Raw genomic sequence first — 16,875 nt, 5'->3', positions numbered from 1 at the left:
CCTATCAGCGATGTGATTGTAAACTACTTTTATGAAATTAGCTTTTTACTTTAGTTTTTGAGATTACAACATTGATTTATCTTCACTGGAGCTTCTCGGCAGCTAGCTTCCATGTGCATCTGGTTCCAATGTTGTTGTTAGCGTCGGTGGGCACCCAGAGCTCTGTAGGACAACTGCATATTTATATAAAAAATGGATAAAATTTGACATTACTTAGATAAAAGAAAGCGAGGAAGTTGAACTACTTGGTGAGTTCAGAAAATATGTGTCTGTAATGTTATTCCAGCTATCGTTGTACCTTACTGTGAACAAGTTAGCATAGCATAGCCCTGATTGGTCCAAACTCCATTCAGAAAACAAACCTTTAAAAAGTTGTTGTCCTGCTGATTTGCTGACAGAGCTGACCAAGCATGAATTCACATGTTTAACAGATCGGCATCATGTTGTAGTTATTTTGGCATTAATTAGATCTGTTTATTGCTATAAAATCACAGCAAAATGTCTACTTTGGGTTCATACAGCTTTAGTAATCGCGGGTTGTGTTTATTCGCATTGTGTGTGAACATTTGGCAGTAGTCCAGCGATAAAACCCCCGCGAGGAAAGCGTTCATAACATCCTATTTCACCCATGATCATGATGACAACACAGAGCACAAAGAGCACAAATTTTAGAATGGATTTTGAGATTTTCTTACTAATATTTAAAACATTGAATGGCCTGACACCATCTCAAATATGTTTTTAGATATGTCCCTCCCTAGCAGGTCCCTCAGATCCTCTGCAGCTGGCCTCCTAGTCAACCCAAGGATTTCAGCAGAAACGCATGGTGAGTCAGCCTGTTGCCAAAGTGGCACTAGTCTCTGGAACAGTCTGGCTGGGGGACCTGAGAGACTCCAACTCTGAGGGCATTTTTAAAAGAAACCGTAAGAAATATATTTTAAAGCTGGCTTTAATCCTCATTTGTTCTGTCGAAGCCATCATTAGTTTAATACTTTTTTATGCCTTGTGCTTATTTATTGTAGTGACTTTTATTTATTTTTTTAACATTTTGTTGTTCTCTTGTTGTAATTTTTGTCTTAAAATAATAGTTTCTATTTTTGGTATGTTACTTTCTTGTCTGAGCTTCTTTAATTTTGCTCTTTGATGCACTTTGAGCTGCATGTTTGTATGGAACGTGCTGAGCTGAAGAGAGAAAACAGCTCTCCATGTAATCTTTTATGCAGTTTATGGAGAGAGCGCACAGTTAAATCCTCCAACCACTCTGACAAAACACTCAGAGTCAGAAAATCAAATCCCACAGCTAGAAACCAATGGAAGAATTAATAGTTATAGTTAATAATATAATCAGAATAGATGTTGTTAGAAATAGTTTTAGTTTTAAATCAAACATATTATGATGAGTGGAAACAGGCAGAAAAGGCAAGTTGTGATGCATTCATTTGGTTTATGTTTGTGTTTTACATCTCACACTTTTATACAAACTACTCATATTTGTCTGCAGCTAAAAGAATATTTTTAAACATCTGCAACATACTCCCTGAATGTGATTACGGTTGCTGTATATTTCCATTTAGGGACTCTAAAACAAAACTATAGTGTCTCTATGAGTCAATGTGGTCAGGGGCAGATCAACTGTAGATCTTTTTCTGCTTCTGCAAACTGCAGGGTGTAACATCCAGCACAAGTGTGGCTGTCACATGAAGGTGACACATAGTTCACTAGTTCATTGCAAGAAACAGCCTCCTGAAGTTGCTTATCTTTGATTAAAAAAAGAAGGTGTCGTGAACATTTAACCCAAAAAGTGAACCTCTCTAATCTAAATCACATAAAGGTCACACATAGTTCACTGCAATTTTTCATTCTCAAATACATCAGCATTCTTAGAAAGTTTATTCTTCCTTAATCTAACATTTTGAGAAGTTTTGAGTTCGACAACGTCTGCCTCCCTTCTTGGAATTGTTTGCCTGTTTGTACTGCCTTATCTGGTTTTGACCTTTGTCTGCCTTGGGGTATGGCAAGCCTTCAGATGTTTTTTTGGAAATAAGTCATTGAACTGATCCTGTCTGCCTGTTTCTGTGTGGTTGCTGTCCTGTTGCCTGTATTCACTGGCCCCTGTCTTGTGTGGTTTCCTTTAAAACAATAAGAAATATTTTAATTTGTTTTACATTACATGTCTTGGACATGTTTTCTATCTGTGTGTCTCTGGATGGAATACATAATAATCAACCCCCACCCCACTCTGGCATTTCAGAAGCTTTTTACTTTTGCTTTCTGTTCGACAGGATGGAGCGAAAATGACTCAGAATGAAACTCTCCCCACTTCAGTCAAGCGTAAACAACTTTGAAACATATTCTTATAAACAGGAAGGTCAAAAGCCCCTGTAAGACTCATGGTACCTGTGCTGCCTAAGATTTATATTTTCTGAATATTTTCCACAGTAAAATAATCTAAAGCGGCAATAAAGTGCTGAAACAAACAAGAAGACCTATAGAAATATGTGTAATGCTGCCATGCAGTGTGAAATAAATGTTTCTCTAATGTAAAGGGAAACTTAAGAACAGCTGAAATGTTTTTCTGTTCATTTCACTGAGCTTTGACATTCAGCTGCTTAAATCCAAAATGTAAAGCAAATAGGCCCAAAATGTATTTAACTTTTAAAAGGAGTATTATCAAATTTGGTGCACATTCATGTTCTTCTCAGGATGACTTGTAATCACTTTGTTAAAACTCAACTTTTCATTTCAAGCCATCAACAGGTCAAATTTTAATACTTTGGTTTGTAACCAAATTCCTTCAAAACTAATGGCATGTTAGCATGCTGACATTAATATTTAGCTCAAAGTGTGGCTGTGCCTCACAGAGCTGCTAGCATGGCTGAAGACTCTCAGTCTTGTTTTAATCTCACAAGAAAAATCTTTTTTTATCCCTTTAAAGTGTTTTTTTTAACCGTATGGTTAGACAATAAATTATGTGTTGAGGATTTCTATTGTGACTGTTTGCTTTACTGTCTATCTTTACTTTTTTTTTTTTTATCTTACTTTGTTTTTATGATAGTGAGGGGAATGTGACCACGGGCCCCACCTACTTTCTGCCCCCTTTTTTTTTGAGCTGTTGTTTTACACTTTGCAGTTTGGTATTTAAGCCCTTCAATGGATGTAGTCTTGCATCTCCTATAAACCAAGCTACCTCATTAGGTAAGTAATTCTTGTGAGGTTTAATATGCAAACAAATGTATAGATGTTTAATGGTATGACTGAAAGTTTACAATAAATACCAAATGGTGCAGTATGATCAGTAATTAATATTTTCTAATTGACTGGTTTTACTTGTTACAGAATAATGAAATTTTATTTTTATCTTCTTTTGTTTATTTATTTATTTCAGGTTTATTTAACAGGGACAATGTACATAATAATACATAAATAAATAAATAAATAAATAGTGTGCCAAAATGCTAATTTACATCTGGTGTCCCTGGACAGATCTTTATATGTCACACCAGTCCTGCTGGTACCTGACACACATGCCGCCATTGTCCTCCTGTGTACAGTTCTGACTCACTTCATCAACACAGTTCTGTTGGTTTACCACTGATGAGCAAATGCATAATCTGCTCCTGACATTCCTACTCTTTCTTTCAGAGTAAACGACTTCTCCTGAAGATGTCAGGTAAGCAAACATTATTAATAATAAGTGCATACTATCCTCTAATAAATATAGAATAATGAGGTCTTCTGGGGAGACAGATTACATTTTAGTAAACGTATATTTTACAACAAATAAAATTACAAAACACTGTTTTATTGAACTACATACACTATACAAGTAAACATAATAAGATGATCAAAAACCACACACTGAAACATTGGTGTATACTAATGGAGCATGCAGGGTGAAACAGTAAACACAGTAAAATATCAAATTTACATCACACACCTCAACCCAACAAATTAGGATGAAATCCAGAATATCAGATGGTCTTTGGTGGACTTCTGTTTGGAACAGGGATGTGACAAAACTGGTCTGAAGTCACAGAGGGCAGCACACTTCCTCCAGAAGTTGATGTTTGGAAAAGGATGAAAGCCATGTTTTATGATTACCCTTAAATAATTCCTTTTTAATGAAATTCTTAACAAACTTTTTCTCAAAATACTACATTTGAATTATGATTTATTGTCATTTTCTCATAGTAGGGGGCTTTGAGATCATAGGGCCCGACGCCAGTGCAGAAGTCGAAGCCTCTCTGACATCTGTCAGCATCAAAGTCTTTGGCAAAGCACAACTGGCCAGTGCTTCACTCACCGCTGGTCCTGTGAAAGCTACAGTCGGTCTGGCAGCAGATACTGGTGCCAAGATCAGTTTGGCAGGTGTAGAGGCAAAGGTGTTCGGGACAGGCTTCTCCTTTGGTCGTAAAATGGGCCTTTCTTGGCTTGGCAATGGGATTGAATTAAATTTGTGGTAAAATGTGGCTTTGTGCCAAATAGGCCTACTGCTCTTTGTGATTAAGACTTTTGCCTTCTATTCAAACAATGAAAGCATTCAAGATCTGCAGCATTTACAAATGAAACTTGTTGTGACAGTAGTGTATGTCTTCTCTGTAGATAAACATTTGAACTTGATATGTGATTTTCAGTCTCTAATTCTTTAGAGAACAGAGAAAACAAAAATTACCAGTTTCTGTCTAAATAAAGTACACAAATGAGATTTTTGTACTTTTACAGCATTGCCTTTGTTCCTTTTCCTGCCAACGACTCATCCATCTACTTTCACTCAACTTTATCATGCTTTGTTGACATTGAACTTCTCTAATAATCAATGCTGACTTCTTATGTATTTTTAATTATCGATTTTGTGTGAAGCTGTAACCTGCAAAAGATAACTGCTATTTATCAGTGGGGGAAAACAGCTCAAAGAATTTTTGGACATTGTAGATTCTTCAAATTGAGTCCTTTTTAAAGCTTTTAGTTTTTTTTCACATTTTCAGGTATGGATGCAGGTATGTTTGTACAGTCCAGTAATCTTGTATTTTTAGTTTGAAAAGCCAAATATATGTATGAGTGGTCTAGAAAGGATACAGAAATGGCTTCAATGTAAATAAACAGTACTGCTGCTTATGATATAACTATAGTGCACTAACTACACAAAGGAAATGATATGCTAATCATAAAACTAATTAACCTAAGACCTATAAATACTTACAGGGATTACAGAAATGACGACAATAGGAATAGGAATAATCTAACCTATAAATGCAGTTACAGGCATTAGTCTGGCTTTAGCTTACTGAACAGGAATCACAGGTGCCTACTTGTGGCAAAAACATAACAGACAGCAGTCACTCGAAATAAAGTAGAAACAATAGAACAGTATTTCCTTCAAACCAGTTACATAGAACTATTAAACACATATATCATGAATATGCAGTGACTGTAATTGAATTATTACAGTAACAGATGGAAAATGAGATTTGATTTTTAACATGTTGCAGTTTTAAATAACATTTAAGCTAGTGGAACTTTATTTAGTCCTCAGGTCAAACATGACTGATTTCTATGTAAAGGACAGATAAAGGGATGCTTTTTCTGGGAAAATTCCAAGGCTATGATGTTTATACTCAATTAAAAAAAACTCCCAATTATTCCACAAAAAACATGGGAAAATAGGGTTCGGGTTGATAAATATATCAGTACATATAGTAGTGCAGGGTGGTGATGGTGCAGTGGATAAGACGCATGGCTTTGGTATGAGAGAACAGGGTTCAACTCCCTACTGTAACCCATCCACTAATGTGTCCCTGTGCACTTAATTCCTAGTTGCTCCAGATGTGTGCGACCTTTGACATATATAGCAACTGTAAGCCGCTTTGGATAAAAGTGTCAACTAAATGAATTAATGTAAACATAGTAGGCTATACTTCTTCCACCACTGAGAACATTTAAGTTAAGAGTAAAATAATGAAAACTAAAAGCACTTCTTTTCAGAGGGGGTATTATGTCATTGTTGCTATAAAATGTTACTGCAAATAAAATAAAAGGTTAGAGGTTACAATAGATGTTGTCCTGATTGCAGCTGTTTCCATGTTTTTATATATATATATATAAAATTTAACTATCGGGATGTAGGCTACAGACATGTACAACAGTTTAGCCTGCGCTTTACCTGCTCTTCTCAACACTGGTAGCAATGACATGCAGCTAGCTAACGTTACTTCCTATAAATTTAGCGATTGTTACATAGCAGCCAAAAAATGTTAGCTCGGCTCCCAGAGAGATGATTCCTACACCCCTTCACTTTCCCAGCAGTTGGGAAACAACGGACGAGACCTGTTCTTGAGAAGCTGCAGCATTTATTAGCTGACACAGAGTAACCTACTACTGCCAGATTGACAACTTAGGCCTCCTGCTAATTTTTCCTCCTCCACTCTCGCTTCCATCATCACTTTCTGCCGCTCTCTTCAATCAAACACTCACTATGCACACACATTCCACACTGCCCTATTCCTAAAGCAGTGGTTCTCAAACCTTTTCATGCCAAGGACTCCTAAACTGACACATATTAGACCAAAGATTTTGTCCCAGGGTCCCCCATCTGATAGAAATTTTGCTTTTAGAATCAGAAACTGTTTTATTCTAATCAAATATAATGTAAGCTAATGTTTTTGTTTATAGTTTAGGATCTTCTTGTAGTGTGTTCATCTCTAGTTTCTGTAGTGGTCCCAGTAATGTTCTTCCTGAAGCATGTCACTTGATAAATGTTAAACATGCTATGTTTAAGACTGAGATGACCAGAAATATAGATATAAAGATTATTCTGCTGGTACAATATTATTTATGGAGATCTCCTCCTCTTTTTAAAGCATTTAAAAAGTTATTAAAAAATAGAATTACATTTAAGTAGCCTAATCCACTCTCACACTTTTGCAAGACTGTTTTATAAGACAGCCTGTCTTATCTAGTTTATTTTACTTCTTAATTTAAATAACTTGCTTTTGTCAGTATATGCAGTCATGGACATGGAGATGTGGGTTTTGTGTAGATAAAGTGTGAAAAAAGTTGATTAAAAAAACAGCAGGAAAAGCAGCCTTGTTTTCTTTACTGATTATTTTTTTTATCTTTTTTCTTCCTCTCGAAGTTTGACAGTGTCTTTCCCAGATGACTGTTGAGGCACTGCTGGACTGGACACACGCCCATTACGTAGTAGCTCAGTGAGCATTCAGTAAACCCCTCCCATGAACAGCTTCCACTTATAATGTCAGTAGGGGTTGGGAATGACAGGCTCCGGAACACAAACTGGATGCTTAAAAAAGGACTCAGTGAAGAGTTGACAGCTAGCATTTTGAAAATAGTAATATAATTACTCTACTATTTGAGTGAAGTGTAGGACTAAATCTTAAGTGTCAGACTTAGTGCCGATTCACGACACTTTGCTGTGCCGCAAAAAGGATTTTGGATGACGATGTAGGCAAGGACCAATCACTGAACAGATTTGCTTATTTAAGAATAATCTCAGATAAATTCACATATGGTTGCGCATGTCTCTGTCTCCACAGTGACATTACAAGCCCTACTGGCAGCTCCTAATCACTTGAGAGACCTCTCGAGTCTTAAATAACTAGGAGGGTAAGAGTGATTCTTAGCTTTAAGAAATTTGATAACTTGCTTGCATACTTAAGTTTGAAAGTAGGAGTAAATTTCATGACTTCTCAGCACCTAAGACAAAAATGGCACTTTGATAAATTTATCAAGCTTCTCAGAATTACTCATAAGAACACTGCTAAGAACTGACTGAAGAGTAAAAAAAATTGTGGCTCAAAGCTGTGCCTAAAAAGTAGTTATCAAGCATCATAGTTCTAATTTGAGTGAAGTGTAGGACTAAATCTGTGTGTCAGTCTTAGTGCCGAAAACAAAAGTTTGGATGACTATGTAGCCAAGGACCAATCACTGAATACATTTCCTTATTTAAGAATATTCTCAGATAAATTCACTTGCTCAAGCTTGATAAATACTGGCCCTGGGCTGGTATTTATCAAGCTTCTCAAAGTGCCATTTTAGTCATTTGATTCGGGAGGCCACGGGTAGCCAGTGGAGGTCCCTCAGTAATGGAGTAACATGAGTCCATTTGGGCTGATCAAAAACCCAATATTCAGTTATTCTCTGTATCAGCGGTTTAGGTTGGAGGTAGTGGGCATCATTGTATTTTTCTTTTCTTGTATAAATGTACAAATAAATTGAGTATATTTTAAACACAATTTTTATTGTTGGCATAGAAGGCATTAAACACGATTTGACAAACAGCTGTATTTGATATGATGCCACAGTTTACATAATACTACATTCAAGCTCTGATCCAAGCACAGAAACACCTAGATTAGGACCAATAGTGACGCCTGTTCCCAGCACCTTGACTTTCAAACCTCCTGTACAGATACTGGCACCGGTATCTGCTGCCAGACCCACTGTAGCTTTCAGTGGACCAGCAGAGGCAGAGGCACTGGCTAGTTGTGCTCATTAATAATTCGATATTTTTTTCAATTATCATCCTGAAAAAGAGACACATAAAGCACAGAATGACAATACTAGCCTATTTTAAATTTAGTCTAATTACCACCTCACTTCTGTTTTATTAAATTAATAATAATAACAGAGGCAATTTGTCAGATGTTGAATTTGAAAAATACTGGACATCAAGTTCAAAAGTATTTATATGACACATAGATTACTTTAAACACTGTACATGCACCCTTTCCTGAACTTGAGTCTTTTAACTTAAATAATTCTGTCACTCAGAACTGGTAAATGTGTTTTTTGGCATTATTGTAGGGCAAGGGATGAAACAATTTAGAAGAAGAAGAAGATACTTTTATTGTCACATACACATACATGTTGCACTTTAACCCATCCCTCAAGGGAGCAGTGGGCAGCCTTTTAAAGTCCTCTTCAGGGAACGTTTTGAAGGCTGAAAAAACAGAGAAAATCAGTTACTCTGTAGGAACTGCCACGTTAAATATAAATAACTAGAGAATATAGATCTATAGCTAATTATATTTTATATCATAATTCATATTTTATTACATTAGGAAAAAATAAACCATTTTCATCAATGGTAAACCATCATAATTGTGTTGATAAAGTGATGAGAAGCTCGTCCATTCTCCTAATGGAGGAGCTTCAGATGTGCAACATAAACAAGGTCATATTATACTTTTTTGCTTTTTCCCTTTCTTTATTGTGTTTGATATCCAATTGTGCATGTAATAGGTTTGCAACGTGAAAAAGCCCTAAGTCAGAAAACACTGCTCCTGAACTGCCTGAAAACAGCTCGATTGTAGCCTTTACTTTCGTAACCTATCTGCATCACTTAGTAACACACGTCATAATGCTAATGTAACCAATTCCGAGGTTGTACTGCATGGGCCTAATGGTGAGGCAGGTCTAGTGTTGCAGTCAAGACCGCCCAAACCGAGACCATGTCAAGACCAAGACCAGAGTTTATCGCGACCAAGACAGGACCAAGACTTTTAGGGGCTGAGACCAAGCGAGGGCGAGACCGAGTCAAGACTAAGACCGAGGGACACCAGTTCACATTACATGACACACAAATCATTATTTCTTTCAAATTTAAAGACAGATGGTAATTGTGGTTTTAAACTATTCTTTATGGTCAGAACAAACATTTGATGCCAAAAAGTGGATCACTTCACAAATCTGAGGTAGAAAATTCAAAACTATTATGATAAAATCTTTTTTCAACAATAATGCATGAGTTACATTAAGTAAAATCTTTTTTTAAGTCCCTTTTCCTCAATAAAATATCTCAATATAAAAATTAAGTGCCAATTCATTTGTGGTTCAAATGAATTAAACATTTTTATATTGTTATTGAGAAAAATTATATAACTACAATCATTGTTGATTTATTACACAACACAATTTTTTTGTGGAAGCCTTAGGTCAGGGGTCAGCAAATTCAAGCCATTTCAAGCCATTACGTGGCGGGCCAGAACATTATTTCTGTCAAATTATTTCAAACCCATACACACTCATATGCTATATGCCTATATGTTTAGCTCAGTCGGTAGAATGTGGGACTCCTGTTGGAAGATTTGGAAGATTGATCCCATAATCCTGTCGACTTTGCTTTCCTCCCATGTTAAACAAATTGATTAGCAGTATAAGGACACTTTTTCACATGCTCGCAATAAAGCATGTACTGCAGTGTGTGTACGCCCTGGCGTCTGAGCCGCATTCATAAACCTATGGACACTAATTTTCATTTCCCTGAGGAAATTCAGGGGAATCCAATCACACGTTTACGGATGGCTTTTTCAGAGGTGTGTCAAGAAAGCCAGAGACTCTTTCGAATGTCCTTCAGAACTTTTCAAAGTAAAATCTCTCAATGAACTCAACATGAAGCATTTCTTCAAAAACGTTCTCGCGCTTTTATTTTGGAGGCACAATCACAAGAGGAAGTGATTGTGTGAGTAACTGTTTTTGTCATGACAGATCTATTTCAGCATCAGCTGCTATCAATTTATTAATTTTTTATTTTTCTGCTATCAAAGCAATCTGGCCACGGGCCAGATATTATTGCTGGCGGGCCAGTTCAGTGCCATACAGAGCAACCTATAGGAGTGACAGCTGTTAACGGTAACAACACATTTTTAATTAGGGTTATTGGTTGCATTTGAAGCAATAAGTTTTTCATCCAATCAAAGTTAGGATGTTAACAAACAAATCAGACAATGCAAAAGCAATTTATTTATATTCTAAAAGCATGTGTTACTATTTTAGCCCTCTGACTGACTGAAGGTCTACACATGACATGTTGGTAGTTAGCATGACTGTGACTTTTCCAGCTTGCCTGACCTGGTCTTGTTCAGTGCAGTAGTGACTTGCTTATACAAACTGAGGAGGCAGTTGTCATCCTAAATTTTGTTGAAGGTCTTCAGCATAATCTGATTTTGTTACACTAGTATAAACATAACTGTCCCGGGCAATATTTATATCCCCAGTACATCCGCGGGCTCCAGGCGGTCAATGGACATAAAGTTGTTACTGTGATGTGGACACGTGAAAGATAAATTTGTCACCCATTGGAATGTGGACTACAGTTTTGAAGCCTTGAGTTTCGTAGTTTGGCCGCCATATTTGATTTTTTGCAACCCGCGGCACCGGACGTGACTATATTTTGACAAGGCGGTGTTGCTAGCAACAGCTTGGTTAGCTAGGTGAATCTGTAATTCACGTTAAAATATTTTAACTTTTTTGCAAGTGAAAAACATGTTTTAAAAGAAAACATACTTACAGGAAAATATTAATGGACGACTCCTGATAAGCTTGTTCATCGGAGCTCGTTGAATTTACACAGTGCAGGCGATACCAGTCACTTTAGCCTGGTAGTCAATAACAAGGTAGTCCCGCATACCCTGCTTTATCATTTATATTTCTCTAAATGGGAAGGTAATTTACTAAATAAACATCATGCTGTGTTGAAGAAGACTTGAAACTAACGATTGAGACTATAAACTCATTAGCAAAGTGTTTACTGATGTTAATAAATTAGGTGAAAAGTAGCCTCATTTTACCATTGTCTCTAATGCAATTCGACTTCTTTTTCTAACCGCAGTAATCGCCCCCTACTGGCCGTCAGGAAGAATACAGGTTTAAGTTACTTCTGCTTCGGCTTCACTCGACCAACACCAGCTCCGTTGGTGGCCCAGCCGATTCCTGTTCCCTCGTCGGTGGTCCGACCAACACCAGCTTCGTTGGTGGTCCGATCGACTCCTGTTCCCTCGTTGGTGGCCCGACCAGCACCTCCTTCGCAGGTGGTCCAATCGACTCCTGTTCCCTCGTCGGTGGTCCGACCAACACCAGCTTTGTTGGTGGTCCGATCGACTCCTGTTCCCTCGTTGGTGGCCCGACCAGCACCTCCTTCGCAGGTGGTCCAATCGACTCCTGTTCCCTCGTCGGTGGTCCGACCAACACCAGCTACGTTGGTGGTCTGATCGACTCCTGTTCCCTCGTTGGTGGCCCGACCGGCACCTCCTTCGCCGGTGGTCCGATCGACTCCTGTTCCCTCGTCGGTGGTCCGACCAACACCAGCTCCGTTGGTGGCCCAGCCGACTCCTGTTCCCTCGTCGGTGCTGCGACCGGCACCGGCTTTGCTGGTGATCCGATCGACTCCTGGTCCCTCGTCGGTGGTCCGAACGGGACCTGCTTCGCCGGTGGTCAGACCGACTCCAGCTCCTCGCGTCCGGTCCATGGTTCTCAGCCCAGCTGTCCAGTCGGTAGTCAGACCGACTCCAGCTCGTCGGGTCTGGTCCATGGTTCTCAGCCCAGCTGTCCAGTCGGTGGTCAGACCGACTCCAGCTCATCGGGTCTGGTCCATGGTCCCCAGCCCAGCTGTCCAGTCGGTGGTCAGACCGACTCCAGCTTCTCGTATCTGGTCCATGGTCCTCAGTCCCGCGGGACGCCCACCTGAACTGTTTTGCCCTCCTGATCTGCTTGGTCGACCTCCGGGTCTGCCCCCTGAACTTTTGTTCACCTCTGGCCGCCTCGGTCGGCCTCCTGAACTGCCTTGCCCTGCCTGTATTTGGCCCTTTGAGGCTTTTTGTTTTGTTTTTCTGGCCCTCCGCCCAGCCTGACCTGTTATTTTTTTTTGTGTCATGTTTCGTTTTAGGACGTCAGGGGCCGTCCTTTTGGGGGGGGGTACTGTCACACTCTGCCTGTCTGCCATGCTGTGTTTTGCACTTTTGTGTTTAGTTAGCTTTATTTTGGTCTGTTGGGTTTTGGGGGTCTGTCTTGTCTGTCGTGTAGTGTTCGGTAACCCTTGTCATGTCTGTTACCCCAGTGATCCCTCTGCATTTCTGTCTGTTTTCCCCTGCTCTCTCTCTCCCTGCCTGTGCCTCGTTAGCCTCATGTCTGTAACCTGTGTTGCTCCCGCCCTGCTCGTTAGTCCCTGTGTGTATATATAACTGGTGTTTCTGTCTTATCTTTGTTGGGTCATTGTTTGTTGTCACCCAGCGTTGTGGTGCGTTCGCTTGTTGTCAGCCTCACTTGTCGTGTCTCCTTGTTTCCCTGCTCGTTTTGGATTTTGGTTTTCTGTTGGACAACCTTTGTTTTGGACTTAGTCTTTCAGCCACTCTGTCTGTAAGTGTTCTCGCTTTTTGTTGCCCTTAAAATATATTTAATTTAAAAAAGCATGATCCACTTGATCCACTCACTGTATGATTAATGTGCTAATACAGAGCAAACCCACACTTTAGCATACACAATATTATTAATATCTCAATACAGAATATAAAAAATGATAAATGAAGAAGTCACATTAATGTGCAAATGAGCAAACTCTGAATGTGATATGATGTGGGTTATTTTTTATCACTTCAGGTTGTTTGTGAATTTACTGACCTTACAAGTGGTGATGTTGACTCCCTTGATGAAGAGGCTCTTCTGGCTGAAACGCACACGCTGCCCCACCCAGACCTCACGGTATGTTTTGACATTTAATCTTTCAGGTTGTAGGCTGTATTTCATTTATATCATAATTATTTATTTAAATAGTTGAATAAGTCATTACTTTTGACATGTATCTTTTTTATATAGTATACAGTATACCTGATTATATTGTTGTTATATGCTGATTCATTCATTCCAATGAGAATGGCTCTTAAAAATGTCTAACTGACTCTTCCTAAACAATTACTGACTTTAAAATGGATGTTATGTTAAAACTACCAGGAGTTTTGAGAAACTGTAATAAAAATAACTTAAAAAACAATTCAGTGAATGCTGACATGAGTTTTAGAATTAAATTTTTATATATGTGTAGATGTTGCAAAGCAATGTGATATTTACACATTTTTGTCACATAGTGTTCATAAAGGTTCTCCCGGTATCACCACCCTACCACCCACCACACTACCTGTGTCTCCCATCTTGGCCACCCCAGTTATATGTTCTGGAAACGCCACAGGTGAAAAGAGGTGCTTCAGCAATGTGCAGTATGACACAAAATATGGTGTTTTTTTGAAAATTCAACAATCTAAACCTTAGACCCAAAAGCACAACTCAGAAAACAGGAAAGCGAAATGTCGCACAGGAGCTATTCCTCAGATGGTGTCTGGGGATGAATGGCGTTGAACTACAAGCAGTCGACTTGTAATTTATCAACGCTTCACATGGAGTCAGCTGCCTGTCTGGTTTGTAAAGAGTCTAAGGTGATGGCTAGTAGCTGAATTCCCCGCTCGCGCAGCGCTGTTCACATTTGATGCATGGCAGGTTAATTCTTTGTTCACTTTTATTTGTAGTTTACGTTGTATCTATACTTGTTAAATGTCAGCATCTTCACATGGTCACTGTGAGCATGTTCGCATACTGATAACTCGAAGCATTGCCTCTTTTCTGTTCATCCTTTTTTTTTTTTAGCTCTTGTTGAAGCTAGTTTCATACTTTCAGTTTTGTTTTGCAGTTTGGTATTTAAGCCTTTCAGTGGAAGGAGTCTTGCAGTTAAACTGAGAGCACGAAGCAGCATCTCCTCTAAACCAAGCCACCTCATTAGGTAAGACATCGTGTGAGTTTTTTATGCAAAAACAATTGTAGATACTTAATGGTATGACTGAAAGTTTACAATAAATACTAAATTGTGCAGTATGTGTCAGTAATTAATATTTTTAATTGACTGATTTTATTCAGTACAGAAATTTTTTATCTTGTCCAATCTGATTCACTTCATCAACATAATTCTGCTGGTTTGCCATTGAGTAAATACTTTTTGGGCTAAATGTAATTACAAATAAAATATAATTTGCTGTAAATCTTCTGTTCCACAGGCAGTTCCTACAGAGCAACTCAAGCTTTAATCAGCTGCTGACATTTCTACATTTTCTTTGGGAGTAAACTCCTGTCACTAAGATGAACGGTAGGCAAACACCATTTATAAGAATAAGTGCATACTTTGCTCTAAGAAATATAGTGGACTAAAAAGACTGATGACCTTTTAGTAAATATTTAGTTCATTTCTAACTTCAGTGTCTCCAGTGAGCTGCCAGATTTAACTGGATGATAAAAATGACAATGCAATGTTTTTTTATTATACACTGTAAACTATAAAAAGTCAAACTTTGAATGATAAATTAACTTGCCTTTCTGTCAAACTCAGACAATGAGGATAAGTAAATTACTTTTTAAATGGTCAATCAAAAATAAATTGTACACTGCTGGGCTGTTACCCTATTTTCTGTGTTAATATTTTGATTTTAAAAAATTGTAATGTTATGAGAAATCCAAATTTGGAGAGAAAAATTACAAGATTCACAAGAGAACAAATAAAACAATTATAGTTTTTGAGAGTAAACAGGTGAAAAAAATGTTGTTAAATGTTATTATACTGCATGTTTCAACATACCTCAGTATTAATGTTTTATAGAACTGAAACAACCAGACTTGATCACTCCTGAATTGTCACCTCAACCCTACAAATTAAGATGAAATACAGAATATCAGATGGTCTTAGGTGGACTTCTGTTTGGAACTCGGGTGAGACTGACAAACCTCATATGTACAGTAAATGGCAATTTAGGTTGATTGTCCAGCATCCCAAAACGACATGTACGACCGTTTCCCATCACATGACATAAACACGTGGCGACCACAGCGACACAAAGGAGGTAAAACCCAGCAGCTAGCAGATCGCCTGTGAGGCCGATGTACACAGCTGTGGGGTTCACTGGTCGACATGCATACAGTCCCTGACTTAGGTTAAGGCACACACCCCTGTGAAGGTTAGGGTAAGGGTTAGGGGCTACGGGAACTGTCAACGCCTTTAACACTAACATAGTGAGGACGGGCTGAAAACTGGGCTTTTAAGTCACAGCTAGAGTGCAACAAAAGTTTATGGTTTTGGAAAAGGATGAAAACTGGATGTTTTATGACTCCTCTTAAATAATGACTTTTGCCATAAAATGGTATTTTTGTAACAAAATACTTTTTCTCAAAACATTACTATTGAAATATACATACTGTATATATATGTCATTTTCTTGCAGTGGGCTTTGAGATCGAAGGGCCCAATGCCGGCACAAACGTCGAAGCCTCTTTATCGTCTCCCAGTGTCACAGCCTTTGTGAAAGCACAAGTTGCCAGTACTTCCCTCACCATTGGTCCTGTGAAAGCTAAAGTGGGCCTTGCAGCAGATACTGGTGCCAAGATCGGTTTGACAGGTGTAGAGGCAAAGGTGCTGGGAACAGGCATCTCCTTTGGTCGTAAAATGGGCATTTCTCTGTTTGGCACTGGAATTGAATTTAATTTGTGGTAAACTGTCGCTTTGTGGCAAACACTACTGTTGTGTCTTCTTTTCAAACAAAGAAACAATGTAATCATGTAAAATTTGCTGTATGTATAAATGAAAATTGTTCTTGTGATGATGTACATCTTTACTGCAGATAAAACATTTTACCTTGATATAAGATTTTTTAGTGTGTCATTATTTTAGATTCTGTCACACTGAAAATTAAGTGCACAAATAAGATTGTACTTTTACAGAAATGATGACTACAGGAATGATGTTTATCTATTAATGCAGTGACAGGCATTAATCTGGCTGTACAGGAATCACAGGTACCCTGTTTGTGGCAAAAACACAACAGACAAGCAGTCTTAATCTAGAACTATAAAACACACAAATTATGATAATGAATGTATAGTGACTGTCACTGTGGCTGAACACTGAATTTCCTGAAACAGGAATTTGGCTACGGAAGCCCCAAGAGGCAAGTGAGAAAACAAGTCTGATCTAAATTGTTTTCTCTCCTGTGTTTATGACTTAAGAATGGGTGGGGAAGAAAGCATTCATGAGTTTTAATTTCTCCATGAACT

At 38.4% G+C, this 16,875-nt stretch overlaps 2 long non-coding RNA genes across 2 annotated transcripts; both read left to right on the top strand.

Moving 5' to 3' along the window:
• The first annotated feature begins 791 nt into the window (after positions 1-791).
• LOC119905924 lies at positions 792-4,724 on the top strand. The gene is made up of 4 exons (XR_005444907.1): positions 792-923; positions 3,056-3,195; positions 3,643-3,670; positions 4,192-4,724. It is a non-coding gene; the product is annotated as an uncharacterized LOC119905924 (long non-coding RNA).
• Positions 4,725-12,988: 8,264 nt separating this feature from the next.
• Positions 12,989-16,466, top strand: LOC119905922. The gene is made up of 5 exons (XR_005444906.1): positions 12,989-13,149; positions 13,390-13,491; positions 14,471-14,560; positions 14,832-14,920; positions 16,047-16,466. It is a non-coding gene; the product is annotated as an uncharacterized LOC119905922 (long non-coding RNA).
• Positions 16,467-16,875: the final 409 nt, after the last annotated feature.

The sequence above is a fragment of the Micropterus salmoides genome, unplaced genomic scaffold (genome assembly GCF_014851395.1).
Source record: "Micropterus salmoides isolate LMB-PRFRI ecotype aquatic unplaced genomic scaffold, ASM1485139v1 Ms_hic_scaffold_16, whole genome shotgun sequence".
NCBI lineage: Eukaryota > Metazoa > Chordata > Actinopteri > Centrarchiformes > Centrarchidae > Micropterus > Micropterus salmoides.
Note: the sequence above shows the minus strand (reverse complement) of the source record. Positions and strands in the feature narration are given on the sequence as shown.